General features: G+C 38.3%; 1 long non-coding RNA gene across 1 annotated transcript; it reads left to right on the plus strand.

The window, feature by feature from the left end:
• The first annotated feature begins 2165 nt into the window (after positions 1-2165).
• On the plus strand, positions 2166-16103 carry LOC108946028 (uncharacterized). The gene is made up of 4 exons (XR_011409914.1): positions 2166-2638; positions 3917-3997; positions 4096-4129; positions 15239-16103. It is a non-coding gene; the product is annotated as an uncharacterized lncRNA (long non-coding RNA).
• Positions 16104-17234: the final 1131 nt, after the last annotated feature.

Consider the following 17234-nt stretch of genomic DNA (forward strand, 5'->3'; position numbering starts at 1 on the left):
TAACAAACCGATCAAATCAAACTCTAGAAGTAACATCATATATATAATATTGTAACGAAGACCAAAACCCACCTAACATGGTAGAATTCACCATACGACTTTGCGACAAATGTTCGCAACATATGTCTTTCACCAATGGAATATATTTATGTCCATTTGAAAAAGAGACCTACTTCCTTAACAAACATAACGATAATTATTGCCTCTCAATTCCAAGCAATTAGAATCAATTGCATTGCGTCAAAGCAGCTTAATTAGGCAATAGTTTATGCAAATTCAATGAAGGAAAAATAAACATCAGCGTTACATGTATTAGCAATTGCTCTATATAAATGCATTGGTACAAATTAAATAGGTAGTCACTTGAAGAATCACACTTTTTATTCATACTAGATCTTGGGATATAAGGGGTACCAAAGTGTACATCATAAAAGTATAAGGTGTTTAGAGTTAGTTAAGAGGGTTAGTTAAAGTGGTTAGTGGACAACTGTGTATGAGCTGTCATTTGGTTAGTGAGCACTATATAGCCTTGTATTGAACGATGGCATTGTTCTCAGAAGAATACAATTTCGTTTTCTCCTCTTCTTCATTTCTCAATCTTCTTCCTCACCCATAATCTAACATGGTATCAGAGCGAGAATCGCTAGGACTGTAATCCCGATCTATTTTCGGCGAGATTTAAGTTTTCCAGCAAAATACAGAGGCGAAATACAGAGCTAAGAAATTCTTCAATTTCGAGCTCAATTTCAAACAACATGGCAGATAACGAAGTAAGTTCACTCGATGCTAATCATCCGCTATTTTTACAAACTTGAGACGCTTTAGGACTCGTCTTAATTCCGCTCAAGCTCACAGGTCCAGAAAACTATGCACTGTGGAGCAGAGCGATAAAATTGGCACTCTGAGGAAATGTCAAGCTTGGATTTGTGGATGGATCTTGTGTAAAAGGTATGTAAGAGGTGAATTAGCAGAGCAATGGAAGAAATGTAATGCAATTATTCTCTCGTGGATTGGTAGTACTGTTTCAAATGAATTAATGTCTAGCATTGTATATGCATCGAATGCAAAAAAAGGTATGGGCTGATTTTCAGGAGAGATTTGATAGGTCAAATCTGACAAGGATCTATCATCTTTGGACTGCTATTGCGACTTTGAGACAAGGAACTAACTTGGTTATTAGCTATTATTCAAAAATGAAGGACCTATGGGATGAACTAGATATCATAGCACCTCTAGCCTCATGTGACTGTGAGGAATCCAGGCCTTCAGTAGAGCTCTTGAAGAACATTCGCCTATTGCAATTCCTCATGGGATTGAACGAAAGTTATGGTAATATTGGAAGTAATGTCTTTGCCAAAAGACTTGTGATCACAGTGAATGAAGCTTATGCAATAGTTACATAAGAAGAAATTCAAAGAACTCTAGGAGTCACAGACACATTGAAGGATCCTCTCACAATGCTGGCAGAAAAAGGTCATGAGTTTAGACCTAAAAGGCCAGGATTAATCTGCGACTATTGTGGTTATAAGGGACACCTCAAAGAAAATTATTACAAAATAGTGGGATATCCACCAGATTTCAGGAGTAAGAAGAAAGGGCAAAACACAGGAGGCAGGACTTATGTGAACAATGCAACAAGTGAGGAGAAACAGACACCTATGCTGCTAACATAAGGAAATTTATTCACTGAGGATCAATACAAACAGCTGATGAATTTGTTGCAGAAGACTACCACAAATAACTGTTCCTCCAATACTGTAGGTATTATCACTTTAATGGCAAATGTCTGCTAATGATCATGTTTGGATAGTGGACTCAAGTGCTACTCACCATGCAACATATTGCAAGAATGCTTTAGGTAATCTTAGAAAAGTAGATCATAGAACATATGGGGTACAATTACCTACAGGCAGTAAAGCAAAAATTAGACATACAGGAGATGCAATAGTTTTAGGGAATAAAACTATTAAAGGAGTTCTGTATGTGCCAAATTTTAAATTCAACTTATTGTTAGTGTCAAAACTCATTAGACAGTCACTACAATAAATCTGGTCAAAGGGCACACTAACTTTTGACAACGCTTAAAAAGTATTTTCAAAAGTATATGTGGGAACACTTTTCAAGGGTGGCCTTTGCTTATTGCTTTTGAAAACACATCTTATGGCCACGCTTGCAAAACGTTCTTTTTAAATTGAAGGACAATGCAACTTAAGTGTTGCCAAACATAAATTAATTGGCAACACTTATTCATTTATATTGCGTCGCTTTTAAGGTGAGCTGTATTTGTAATTCTAAAAGCAACACTTCACAAGTGTGCGCTAAAGAAATTCAATAAAATTCCCCCCCTACCTTTAAATTTCCCGTGAAACATTTCCCCCCATTTTCAAAGTGCAAACAATTTCCCTCCTAAAATCGAGACATCAGCTCATTAGATTTTCCGTTTTGCCCCCCTCTGCCGTAATCTCCATAGACACTACCACCTCCTGTGCTGAATTTCCCTCCACCCTAAAATTTACAGTGACATCTCATTTTCTTTCTGGAATGTGCTCTTATATATGCCAATATTTGCTTCAGTGAAATTCAACGAGGAAAAAGAAAATCTCAATAGTATCAAAGTTCAAACACAGAGTTCATTCAGGTTTGTTTCATAGTACTAGCCTTAAGTTTAAAGTTACTTGTGTTCAGATCTTAAACATTTCTATACTAGCTTTGCATCTTTGCAGAATTTCTTTAGGGATTGACCATTGCATATTACCTGTTTGATGGAATGTTTGTCTGACCTATCCTTACCGCTAAAATCATTTTGGTTTCGAAGCCAATTAATGAAGTGAAATTTGTTAGATAAATAGTAAGAATTTGAAAGAATTAGTAGGAAGCATAAATTTAGTATCAAATATGGATGAACAGAAAGTAATAATGAGTGTTTGAAAAGGAAGTGAAGCATTAAGAAGGTATTTTTATGAGATGGAAATTTCGGGACCTATTTGGTTTGCCTTTTCTTATATGCTTATATGTTTTCATAACTTGTTGATTTGTACGTATAGTACAATTTTTAGGTCCACCACATCTTGCTTCATTCCGTAGTAAAACTATTATTATGCCCTTTGTTGTCAAATTACTTTCTTTAGTGCTTTGTATATTTTTGTTTTGCATTTGAAGCATTATAGTGTTACTTCCCAATTGTGGAGTTCAAAATGTTAGTCTAAGTTTTCTACTTAAGTTTGACATAAAGTTTTTGTAGCATAAACGTATAAATGCTTATGACTTAATGACATACATTGAAGTATGGTAGTTGAAACTAAAATGTTTTGTTAATTATAAGGTTTGATAAATAAAAAATATGCAAGAAGATATGGTATTTATTTTCACGAAGCTTTATGCATTATTGATAAAAATATGAGATAGTGATGAAGATATACTTCAATTACCATGGGATTTGGTTTTCTCTATTGTAAAATGAGTTCATTCACTTAGTTATATGACGTTCTCTAGCCCATAAGGGGGAAGGATGACCTTCGCTTGTATTTTCGGAGGAGAATAACTTTTTACGTTTATACAATCTGGGCACAAATTCTTGTTCTGACATTCTATTGTCTAGTAGTTAATATTTGTTCTCTCTCTAATTATTAATTGTATAGCTTCTGAAGCTAAGACTGAGGCTCTAGTTTGATATTGAATAAACATGGCAATATCTGAGTTAGGTAGATCAATTTGGCATATATCAATTGACGCATACTATTTATTTTCGATGCTAGCACAATATTTAGTTCTGATGTTATTAAGACTTTAACTTTGTGATTGGAATATCAAATTCTAAAGATATTGTCCTACTTATGATTGTATTGTGTTTTGCATCAATTCATTTCTTCCTTGCTTTAGTATATGTTATAATACATGTAAACACTGGAGTGAACAGAGGATTCTTCATGTTCTCAAATAAGATCAACTTAGAGCAAAAGTGAGGAAGGCAGAGAAAAAAGATAAAGGTACTTCAGAGGTGTGTTAAGGTATTATTCACTGGCATGTTTGGTAGGTAAAGCTGGGTAAACTGACTTTTTAGCTATTAACTTCCTTCTCTCCTTAAAATTGTTGTAGGAGGATTAGTTGATAGCGAATATATATCGACTAGGTAATCAAACTTTGGGCGTGCCATCTTTGGAAAGGAAATGTTCTGCAGTATATCGATTTGTTGAGCATAATACACAATTTGTCATCTTCTCCTTCATTCTTTATCTCTTGACATATGAAATGTCACGACCCGAAATTTTCACCGTCGGGACCGTGATGACGCCTAACATTTCACTTGTTAGGTAAACCAACGTTAGAATATAACTAGCAATTTTAACAAAATTTTAAATTAATTAAAAATAAGAAAACAAATGCGTAAATAAAGTTTGAAATAAAATGAATAATCCATAATAATTGCGATATCTAAATACCATCCCAGAACTGGAGTCACAAGTGCACGAGCTTCTAGAATAATACAAATAAAGGTCTGAATAAAATTCAAGTTGTTTGAAATATAATACACAACTGAGATAAGATAGAAGGAGACTTCAGAACTGGGAACGATGTGCAGTTATACCTCAAGTCTCCAGTGGTAGTTGTATCCTGGAAAATCTACAGTATGCCGCTGGGACCAACTCCGAAATCTGCACAAGAAGTGCAGAGTTTAGTATCAGTACAACCGACCCTATGTACTGGTAAGTGCCAAGCCTAACCTCGACGAAGTAGTGATGAGGCTAAGGCAGGTCGCTTACATTAACATGTACACAATAATAATAATAATAATAACGGGAATAGTAGTAAGACCGGTAAATAATATCAATAATTGAAGTCAATTCAATAGTCACAATCCCTCAAATTGTTTCCATTGCGACGTGCAACCCGATCCCCCAATATAAACTTAGAATAACTCTGTTACGTCATGCAACTCGATCCCCCAATATAAACTTTTAAATAAATCTGTTGCGGCGTACAACCCGATCCCCCAATATATTTATTTTCATTTCCGTTGCGGCGTGCAACCCGATTCCCCCATATATTTTAACAACTCTTAAATATAATAAACATACTCCAATAAATACCAAGTTCAATGAGAAACTATTAAACATCAAGGCATACAATAATTATAATTTATTTATGAAACAAACAATGACAAGTGGCAATTAATTATGGAAATCAGGGAGAAAATAGACAGTTTAATTTTTAATATGCTAAATGTCAAGTAGCAATTCTAGACACATAAATCAAATAAGCATGTAACAGTTATTGTAAAAATTTAAGAATTAATATTTGACAAGGAATAGGAGAGAAACAATTATTATAACAATTAATTTGTGTCTTAAAACAATTTAATATGTTTAAATACTTAAGCAAATAATTAATTTGACAAAGTATAGGCACTCGTCACCTTGCTTATACATCGTTACACATGAAATTCACGTAGTAAATAATTCAAGGGTTCTATTTCCTCAAGTCAAGGTTAACCACAACACTTACCTTGCTTCGCAACCAAATTCAGGTTTTCAATACACCCTCGCCTCGCGCATTAGTGTCCGAAAACCTCAAATCTAGTCATAAACAATTCAATATATTCAATACAAATCGTAGGAATTAATTTCATATGAATTTACTAATTTTTCCGGATTAAAATTCAAAATTTATTTCAAAAATCAACAGTGGGACCCACGTTCTCGAATGTTGGAAAAACTTACGAAATTCGAATACCTGTTTCGATACGAGTTCAGCCATACAAAAATTATTGAATTCTGACATCGGATTGACTTTCAAATCTTCATTTTATATTTTTGGAAGATTTTATAAAAATCTAATTTTTATTCCATAAATTCACGGATTCATGATATAAATGAGTATGGAATCATGGGATATAATCAATATAGGATAGAGAATACTTACCTTAATGTTTTTCCGTAAAAATTGCCAAAAAATCATCTTACTCGAGCTCATAATCGAAAATGGTAGAAAATGGGACAAAATCCCATTTCCAGAACTTAAGTTCTATGTCCAGATTTTTACTCATCGCGATTGCGAGAATTCGTTCGCGAGTAGAACTATTTCAGCCCAGGTCCATTTTACTCTCCGCGAAGCACAATTTGTACATGCTGCCAATTTGCACTACGCGAACGTGACATCCCAGACGCGAACGTGAAGCATAACCCCGTAGACCTTCGCGATCGCGGACCGCTTCATGTGAACGCGAAGAACAAATTTGAGTGCCCCAACTTGTGCCTCATTTCCTCTTCGCGGACGCGATCAACTCTACGCGTTCGCGATGCACTGGGAGCTAACCTTCCGCGATCGCGTGCCTATCTTCGCGAACGTGAAGGGTAAAAATCACGGCTCACAATTTCCTCTTCGTGATCGCGGGAATGGTTTTGCGATCGCGAAGCACCATGCACCAGATGACAGCTGAAGCTCAAAAACCAGATTTTTTTTCCAAAGTTCAAAAGGTCTGTAGGCTTTTCGAAACTCACCAGAGTCCTCGGGATTCTAAACCGTACATGCACACAAATCCAAAAATATCATACGAACTGGCTCGCATGATCAAAATACCAAAATAATTCCTAGAACTACGAATCAGATACCAAATCAAATAAATTTTTTAAGAAACTTTAGAATTTCTATTTTAACATCCGGACGCCCGAATTACGTCAAACCAGCTCCGTTTCTCACAAAATTTGGCAGACAAGTCATAAATATAGTAATGGATCTATATCGGGTTCCGGAACCAAAATACAGACCTGGTATCAACAAAGTCAAACATTAGTCAAATCTCTTAAGTCATTAAACCTTTAAACTTAAAAATTTCGACAACATGCGATAACTCAATCTAGGGACCTCCGGAATTGTTAAAATATTGATCCTAGTTCGTTTGCTCAAAATGTTGACCAAAGTCAACTCAATTGAGTTTTAAGGCTCTATTTCTCATTTTAATCAATTTTTCATATAAAAACTTTCTAGAAAATTATACGGACTGCGCATGTAAGTCGAGTAATTATGAATAGTACTTTTCAAGGTCTTAGGACACAGAAATAATTATTAAATGTAAAGATGACCTTTTGGGTTATCTTATCATCCACCTCTAAAACAAACGTTCGTCCTCGAATAGAATTAGAAAAAGTATCCGAGCTGGTGAATAGGTGTGGATATTTTCTCCACATGTCTGACTCGGATTCCCAGGCAGATGCTTCTACCGGCTGACCTCTCCATTGCACTCGAACTGAAGGATAACTCTTAGACCTCAACTGTCGGACCTACCAGGCTAGAATAGCTACCGGCTCCTCTTCGTAAGTCAAATCCTTGTCCAATTGGACTGAGTTGAAATCTAACACATGAGACGGATCACCATGATATTTTCGGAGCATAAACACATGGAACACCAGATGAGCCGCTGATAAACTAGGTGGTAATTCAAGCCTGTAGGCTACTTCACCTACCCTTTCAAGAATTTCAAAGGGCCCAATATACCTAGGGCTCAACTTGCCCTTCTTTCCGAACCTCATTACACCTTTCATAGGTGAAACCCGGAGCAATACTCTTTCTCCAACCATGAATGCAATATCATGAACCTTACGGTCGGCATAATTATTTTGCCTAAACTGAGCTGTGCGAAGTCGATACTGAATAATTTTGACCTTATCCAAGGCATCCTGCACCAAATCGGTACCCAACAACCGAGCCTCTCCCGGTTCAAGCCAGCCAACTGGCGAACGACATCGCCTCTCGTACAATGCTTCATACGGAGCCATCTGAATGCTCAATTGGTAGCTATTATTATAGGCAAACTCCGCAAGTGGCAAGAATTGATCCCAAGAACCTCCAAAGTCTATAACACAAGCGCGAAGCATATCTTCCAATATCTGAATAGTGTGTTCTGACTGTCCGTCTGTCTGTGGATGAAATGTTGTACTCAATTCAACCCGCGTGCCTAACTCACGCTGTACATACCTCCAGAAGTACGAAGTGAACTGCATACCTCGATAAGAAATGATATACACGAGCACACCGTGAAGGCGGGCAATCTCACGAATGTAAATTTTAGCTAACCGCTCTAAAGAATAGGTAACTGCCACTGGAATGAAATGTGCTGACTTGGTCAACCTATCCACAATGACCCAAATTGCGTCGAATTTTCTCTGAGTTCGTGGAAGCCCAACAACAAAATCCATAGTAATACACTCCCACTTCCACTTAGGAATTTCTAACTTCTGAAGGAAACCACCAGGTCTCTAATGCTCGTACTTAACTTGCTGATAATTCAGGCACCGAGCTACATATGCAACTATATCCTTCTTCATTCTTCTCCACCATTAATGTTGCCGCAAATCTTGATACATTTTGGCGGTACCTCGATGAATAGAATACTCAGAATTGTGGGCCTCTTCCAGAATTAATTCACGAAGCCCATCCACATTAGGCACACAAATACGACCTTGCATTCGCAAAACTCCATCTTCCCCCAAAGCAACCTGTTTGGCATCACCGTGCCGCACCGTGTCCTTAAGGACAAGTAAATAAGGATCATCATACTGTCGATCTTTGATGCGCTCATATAAAGAAGAACGAGCGACTGTGCAAGCTAGAACCCGACTAGGTTCTTAAACATCTAACCTCACGAACTGATTAGCCAAAGTCTGGACATCTACAGCTAACGGTTTCTCACCAACCGTAATATAAACAAGGTTGCCTATACTCACAGCCTTTCTACTCAAAGCATCAGCCACTACATTAGCCTTTTCGAGGTGATACAAAATGGTGATATCATAGTCTTTCAACAACTCCAACCATCTTCTCTGCCTCAAATTAAGATCTTTTTGTTTGAATAGATACTGAAGGCTACAATGATCAGTAAATACCTCACATGAGACACCGTAGATGTAATGCCTCCAAATCTTCAGTGCATGAACAATGGTTGCCAATTATAAGTCATGAACATGATAATTCTTCTCGTGAACTTTCAATTGTCGCGATGCGTATGCAATCATCCTGTCATTTTGCATTAATACTGCACCAAGCCCAATGTGAGATGCATCACAATATATCGTATAAGATCCTGAACCTGTGGGTAATACCAATACTGGCGTCGTAGTCAGAGTAGTCTTGAGCTTCTGAAAGCTCAACTCACACTCGTCTGACCATCTGAATGGTGCACCTTTCTGGGTCAGTCTGGTCAACGGGCTTGCTATAGATGAAAAGCCTTCCACGAACCGAGGATAATAACCTGCCAAACCCAGAAAACTCTGGATCTCTGTAACTGAAGTAGGTCTAGGCCAATTCTGAACAACCTCAATCTTCTTAGGATCCACATTTATGCCTTCTGCCGATACAACATGCCCCCAAAAGGCAACTGAATTTAACCAAAACTCGCATTTTGAAAATTTAGCATATAACTGATTATTCTTCAAAGTCTGAAGCACACTCCGAAGATGTTGCTCATGCTCCTCTCGACTGCTGGAGTAAATCAAGATATCATCAATGAATACAATCACAAAAGAATCCAAATAGGGCTTGAACACCCGATTCATCAAATCCATAAATGTTGCTGGGGCATTTGTCAACCCAAATGACATCACTAGGAATTCGTAATGCCCATACCGAGTTCGAAAAGCTGTCTTAGGGACATCAGATGCCCTAATCTTCAACTGATGGTAACCAGACCTCAAGTCGATCTTTGAAAACACCTTGGCACCCTGAAGCTGATTGAGTAAGTCATCAATTCTTGGCTGTGGATACTTGTTCTTGATAGTAGCCTTGTTTAACTGCCGATAATCTATACACATTCACATTGAACCATCTTTCTTCTTTACAAATAAAACTGGTGCACTTCAGGGCGAGACACTGGGTCTAATGAATCCCTGATCAAGCAAGTCTTGTAACTGCTCCTTCAATTCTTTCAACTCCGGCGGGGCCATACGGTATGGTGGGATAGAAATGGGCTGAGTGCCCGGAGCTAAATCAATACAGAAGTCAATATCTCTGTCGGGTGGCATCCTCGTAAAATCTGCAGGAAATACTTCTCGAAATTCACGAACAACTGGTACTGAGTCCATAGAAGGAACATACGCAATGGGATCGCGAATATAAGCCAAATAGGCTAGACACCCTTTCTCGGCCATACACCGAGCCTTCATATAAGAAATAACCCTGCTGGTAAAATGACCAGGAGTTCCTTTCCACTCTAACCGAGGTAACCCCGACATGGCTAGGGTCACCGTCTTGGCAAGACAATCCAATATAGCATGATAAGGTGACAACCAATCCATACATAAGATGACATCAAAATCTACCATATCAAGAAGTAGAAGATCTACACTAGTCTTAAGACTACCAATAGTAATCACACACGAACGATATACATGGTCCACTACAACAGAGTCTCCCACCGGTGTAGATACACACACAGAAGCACTCAGAGAATCACGAGGCACAACCAAATATGAAGCAAAATAGGAGGACACATAGGAATAAGTAGATCCTGGATCAAATAGAACTGAAGCATCTCTATGGCAAACTGGAATAATACCTATGATCACGACATCGGATGACTCGGCCTCAGGCCTAGTTAGAAAAGCATAAAATCGGGGCTGGGCCCCACCACTCTGAACTGCGTCTCTGGGACGGCCTCTAACTGGCTGGCCTCCACCTCTAACAGCCTGACCTCCATCTCTAATGGCCCGACCTCCACCTCTAGCTGCCTGACCCCTACCTCTACCTGGCTGAGTAGGCGGTGAAGCAACCGGTGCTGGTATGATGGCACAAGAATCCTGCCGAGATCTGTTACTCGACAACCTAGGGCAATACCTCCTGATGTGGCCAATGTTCCCACACTCATAACACCTATCTTGATGCCGTGGCTGCTGAAGCTGACTCGAACGGGCCGGATAACCGCTGTAGTGACTCTGGAGTGGTGGTGCACTGATATGAGTTGAATGTGCACTAAATGTTGGCTGCCCAGAATAAGGCATAATAGGACTGTGACTCCTTAAAGCACCGGGAGATGCCTGAAGTGCTGAATGAAACGGTCTGGGAGGATGTACCCCTACCAAAATTACCCCTGCCACCAGACGAGGCACCACTGAAACCACCGAACTGACGAGACCTCTTATCAGACCTCTGCCCTCACTCCTGTGCAAGAACCATCTCGATCCTCCTCGCGACATTAGCAGCCGCCTGAAAGGAAATCTCACTTCCGGTCTCTTTGTCCATCTGAAACCTGATAGGGTGAGTGATTCCCTTAATAAACCTCCTCACTCTCTCTCCCTTAGTAGGTAGTAAAAGGAGAGCATGACGGGCTAAATCCATAAAACGGGATTCATACTGAGTAACAGTTATACTGCCCTGCTGTAGACGCTCAAATTGCATGCGATAGTCCTCTCTTAATGTGATAGGGAGGAACTTCTCTAGAAATAGTCGTGAAAACTGCTCCTAGGTCAATGTAGGCGATCCAACTGGTATGGTTAATGTATAATATCTCCACCACCTCTTGGCGGAATTCGTCATTTGAAATATAGCAAAATCGACCCCATTGGTCTCAACTATACCCATGTTCTGCAGCACCTCATGGCAGCGGTCAAGATAATCCTGTGGGTCCTCCAAAGGTGTACCACTGAAGTGAACTAGAAAAAGCTTGGTAAACTTATCCAGTCTCAATAAGGCCTCAAAAGACATGGCGGGCCTATCACCGACCTGTGCTGCAACAACTGGCTGAACTACCCCAACTGGCGGGGCTGCTGGAGCCTGATTCTGGGGAGCCATCTGCTCCGGAGTGGGAGTAGTGGAAGTTTGTGCTCCTCCCCCAGCCTGTGAGACGGCTGGTGCCACTAGAAATGTACCATTCTGGGCCACGCCTTCCATAAGACTTACCAAACGGACTAGAGCGTCCTGAAGCACTGGAGTAGTTATGAATCCTTCCGGGACCTGAACTGGTCCAACTAGTACAGTATGAACTGGAACCTCCTCCTGAAGATTCACCCGAGGTTCTACAACAGGTGCGGCTGCTCGATCTCTAGACTGAGCTCTATCTTTGCCTCGGCCTCTAGCACGACCTTGACCTCTACCCCTGGCCATAGTTGCCACCAGGGGCTCTGGTCCCTGTCCGTCGGTAGATGTATTACGTGTTCTCGCCATCTGCGAGAGAATAATAATAGAATGGTTTAATTATCGATGATAGAATAAAATCGCACGACATGATAAGAAAGAAGTGATATTGTTCTTAAATTTCATAGCCTCTGAAAGATAAGTATAGACGTCTCCGTAGACTCTACTAAGTTTGCTCGTGACTCGTGAGACTTATGTAACCTAGTGCTCTGATACCAACTGTCACGATCCGAAATTCTCACCTTTGGGACCGTGATGGCGCCTAACATTTCACTTGTTAGGCAAGCCAACGTTAGAATATAACTAGCCATTTTAACAAAATTTTAAATTAATTAATAACATGGAAACAAATGCGGAAATTAAGTCTGAAATAAAGTGAATAATCCATAATAATCGCGATATCTAAATACCATCCAAGAACTGGAGTCACAAGTGCACGAGCTTCTAGAATAATACAAATAAAGGTCTGAATAAAATTCAAGTTGTTTGAAATATAATACACAGTTGAGATAAGATAGAAGGGGACTTCAGAACTTCGAACGCTGTGCAGTTATACCTCAAGTCTCCACTGGCAGCTGTATCCGGGCAAATCTATAGTACGCCGCTGGGACCAACTCCGAAATCTGCACAAGAAGTGCAGAATGTAGTATCAGTACAACCGATCCCATGTACTGGTAAGTGCCGAACCTAACCTCGACGAAGTAGTGACGAGGCTAAGGCAGGTCGCTTACATTAACCTGTACACAATAATAATAATAATAATAATAATGGGAATGGTAGTAAGACCGGTAAATAATATCAATAATTAAAGTCAATTCAGCAATTACAATCCCTTAAATTGTTTCCATTACGACGTGCAACCCGATCCCCCAATATAAACTTAGAATAACTCTGTTGCGGCGTGCAACCCGATCCCCTAATATAAACTTTTAAATAAATCTGTTGCGGCGTACAACCCGATCCCCCAATATATTTATTTTCATTTCCATTGCAGCGTGCAACCCGATCCCCCCATATATTTTAACAACTCTTAAATGTAATAAACATACTCCAATAAATACCACGTTCAATGAGAAACTATTAAACATCAAGGCATACAATAATTATAATTTATTTATGAAACAAACAATGACAAGTGACAATTAATTATAGAAATCAGGGAAAACGTATGCAGTTTAATTTTTAATATGCTAAATGTCAAGTAGCAATTCAAGACACATAAATCAAATAAGCATGTAACAATTATTGCAGGAGTTCAAGAATTAATATTTGATAAGGAATAAGAGAGAAACAATTATTATAAAAATTAATTCGTGTCTTAAAATAATTTAATATGTTTAAATACTTAAGCAAATAATTAATTTGACAAAGTATAAGCACTCGTCACCTTGCTTATACATCGTTACACATGAAATTCACGTAGCAAATAATTCAAGGGTTCTATTCCTTCAAGTCAAGGTTAACCACGACACTTACCTCGCTTCGCAACCAAATTCAAGTTTCCAATACACCCTTGCCTTGCGCATTAGTGTCCGAAATCCTCAAATCTAGTCATAAACAATTTAATATATTCAATACAAATCGTAGGAATTAATTTCATATGAATTTACTAATTTTTCCGGATTAAAATTCGAAATTTATTTCAAAAATTAACAATAGGACCCACGTTCTCGAATGCCGGAAAAACTTACGAAATCCGAACACCCGTTCCGATACGAGTTCAACCATATAAAAATTATCAAATTCCGACATCAGATTGGCTTTCAAATCTTTATTTTATATTTTTAAAAGATTTTACAAAAATCTGTTTTTTCTTTCATAAATTCACGGATTTATGATGTAAATGAGTTTGGAATCACGGAATATAATCAATATAGGATAAGGAACATTTACCCTAATGTTTTTCCGTAAAAATCGCCCAAAAATCATCTTACCCGAGCTCAAAATCGAAAATGGTAGAAAATGGGACGAACTCCCATTTCCAGAACTTAAGTTCTGTTGTCCAGATTTTCACTCATCGCGATCGCGAGAATTCGTTCGCGATCGCGTAGAACTACTTCAGCCCAGGTCCATTTTACTCTTCGCGAAGCATAATTTGTACATGCTGCCAATTTGCACTACGCGAACGTGACATCCCAGACGCGAACGTGAAGCATAACCCTGTAGACCTTCGTGATTGCGGACCGCTTCATGCGAACACGAAGAACAAATTTGAGTGCCCCAACTTGTGCCTCATTTCCTTTTCGCGGACGCGATCAACTCTACGCGTTCGCGATGCACTGGGAGCTAACCTTCCGCGATCGCGTGCCTATCTTCGCGAACGCGAAGGGTAAAAATCACGGCTCACAATTTCCTCTTCGCGATCGCGAAGCACCATGCACCAGATGACAGCTGAAGCTCAAAAATCGGATTTTTTTCCAAAGTTCAAAAGGTCCTTAGGCTTTCCGAAACTCACCCGAGCCCTCGGGGCTCTAAACCGTACATGCACACAAGTCCAAAAATATCATACAAACTTGCTCGCACGATAAAAACACCAAAATAATGCCTAGAACTACGAATCAAACACCAAATCAAATAAAATTTTTAAGAAACTTTAGAATTTCTATTTTAACAACCTGATGCCCGAATCACGTCAAACCAGCACTGTTTCTCACCAAATTTGGCAGACAAGTCATAAATATAGTAATGGAGCTATACCAGGTTCCGGAACCAAAATACGGACCCGGTATTAACAAAGTCAAACATTAGTTAATTCTCTTAAGTCATTAAACCTGTAAACTTAAACATTTCGACAACATGCGATAATTCGAGCTGGGGACCTCCGAATTAAATTTCGGGCATACGCCCAAGTCCCAAATCACGATACGGACCTACCGGAACTATCAAAACACTGATCCAAGTCCGTTTTCTCAAAATGTTGACCAAAGTCAACTCAGTTGAGTTTTAAAGGCTTTATTTCTCATTTTAATCAATTTTTCATATAAAAACTTTCCAGAAAATTATACGGACTGTGCACGCACGTCGATGAATGATGAATATTGCTTTTTGAGGTCTTAGGACACAGAAATAATTATTAAATTGAAAGATGACCTTTTGGGTTATCACATGAAACTTGCAGATTTCTATTGTTAATTTGCTTTCTATTGTGTATTGTCTCAGCTTAAGATCTTCCTTTATGAGTTCAACTGAAGAGGTAAATTTGGATTTATCTTCTTTGACTTACTATCTTATTTTCTGTTTGCCAGAATGGGAAGTACACAAATATAAATCTGATTGTTTGAGAATTAAGTTTCAGATATCTTGAAATGAGTTTTTTCCTGATAACCCCAACAAGTATGAATTGAAAGAGGATGCCAAGTAAATAAAGGTATTCGCTTCCCAACAAGTATATCTTTTTCACTCACTTACTATTACACAAAATATTTTAAATGCCCTCCATTCCCTTTGTTTAGCTCAGCTTTTACGTGAATAGAGATCTACATGATTATCTTTGCTATGATAGGTATTTAAAATGTAGAGACTAATATTGCCTGAGGTAAAATTGAGTTAACAAATTGTCAGATGGAAGTTTTTAAGTATTGTCTCTATACAAATTGGAGGGTTGATGGAATAGAAGTTGTACCTACGCTTTTAATTTCTTGCCAGATTCTAAGATATCAATGGTAGCTAAGTGATTATAGTTACCTGTAAGAGATACTCACTAGTAGATTACATTTCTATCTCAAAAACTATTAATCAAATAACAGACCGGAAATACCAAATTCTAGCTAGCAACATCCTTGGTTTGGGTAATGTGTTTGTATTTGGTTATTCCTAGCTTAATTGAAAGTGAGTTGATTGAGTATATGATATATGCTAAAGTTAACGTTCCTTTTGAAAAAGAAATCCACTAATCTAGTTTGTACATCAGTATACATCAATTAAACGAAAGGAAGCAACAAAATCTTACTACTCTAGAGAGAATATAACTAGATGTCTGGATGCTAAGAAAACAAATGAGGATGGCCAATAAAACATGATTTTTGTCCATAGGTTCTGTTACTCGATTCATTCGATTACATTTTCATCTTAGCATTGTAACATATATAGATTTTCCTCTACTTCTGTCATTTGTTTTAGTCGTGTATATGTATATCTCTTATATGTGATAGTATTGTTCCGAGTCCCCAAAGGAAAAAATCTACCACATTGCTCTGAGTTTGCACTTGCTTACTATGGATTTCTATCTAATTACTAATTTTTTTGTAGGAAAGTTCTGGTGGGCAATTAAAAATGGTGCCAAAGGACTATTTGATCTATTGAAATTTAACGATGAAGACTTGGGACAATTATGATTTTAGTAATTCCTGATACTACAATAATTCATTTGATTTTGTAAAGTTACAAGCATGAACCTTGAAATAATTTGCTTCGTTGTATTACACAAGATTTAATCTTTTTTTGAAGTTGCAAGTATATGCATTGGAATTATTCTTTTGTTATTTTTTACATAATTGAGTGCTTGAGATCTTCGTACGTGATTATGGGATATATACAAAACTGTATTTTATTGAATGCAAACGCATGGCTTATATAAATATATAATACAAATTACTTCATAGCTTAGACACAATTGGCCACACTTCAAATGTGTGGCCATAGGGATTGGAAAATTTGTGGCTTGTAGCAAAAACAACGCTTTCGAGCGTGACCTAAAGAGTAACAAAGGCCACATTTTTCATGTGTTGCCGTAGTACATAAAAGTGTTACCATAGAGGGTACTACAAGCGTGGTTTTAATTACTTTTTAGGCCACACTTTTCAAGTGTGGCTTGTAAAGCAACACCTATAAAGCGTTGTCTTAGGGCAAAAGTTAACGCTCAATTAGGCCACCCCTCAAAACGCGTTGCCTTAGGTGCGAAAGTGTGGCCTTTGGTCGAAGGCCACATTTTCTGATAGTTTAAGCCACACTTTTTTCAGGCGTGGTTAAAGGCGTAAAATGTTGTAGTGAGTTATGTTGCTCAGTTAGTTTTTACCATAATTTCTATATATTTCAGGGGCTCTACAATGGCAAGGTAATGGGGATTGGTAGAGAAAATAATGGACTATACTTGATAAAAGAAAATTTACCAACTG

The sequence above is a fragment of the Nicotiana tomentosiformis genome, chromosome 1 (genome assembly GCF_000390325.3).
Source record: "Nicotiana tomentosiformis chromosome 1, ASM39032v3, whole genome shotgun sequence".
Lineage (NCBI taxonomy): Eukaryota > Viridiplantae > Streptophyta > Magnoliopsida > Solanales > Solanaceae > Nicotiana > Nicotiana tomentosiformis.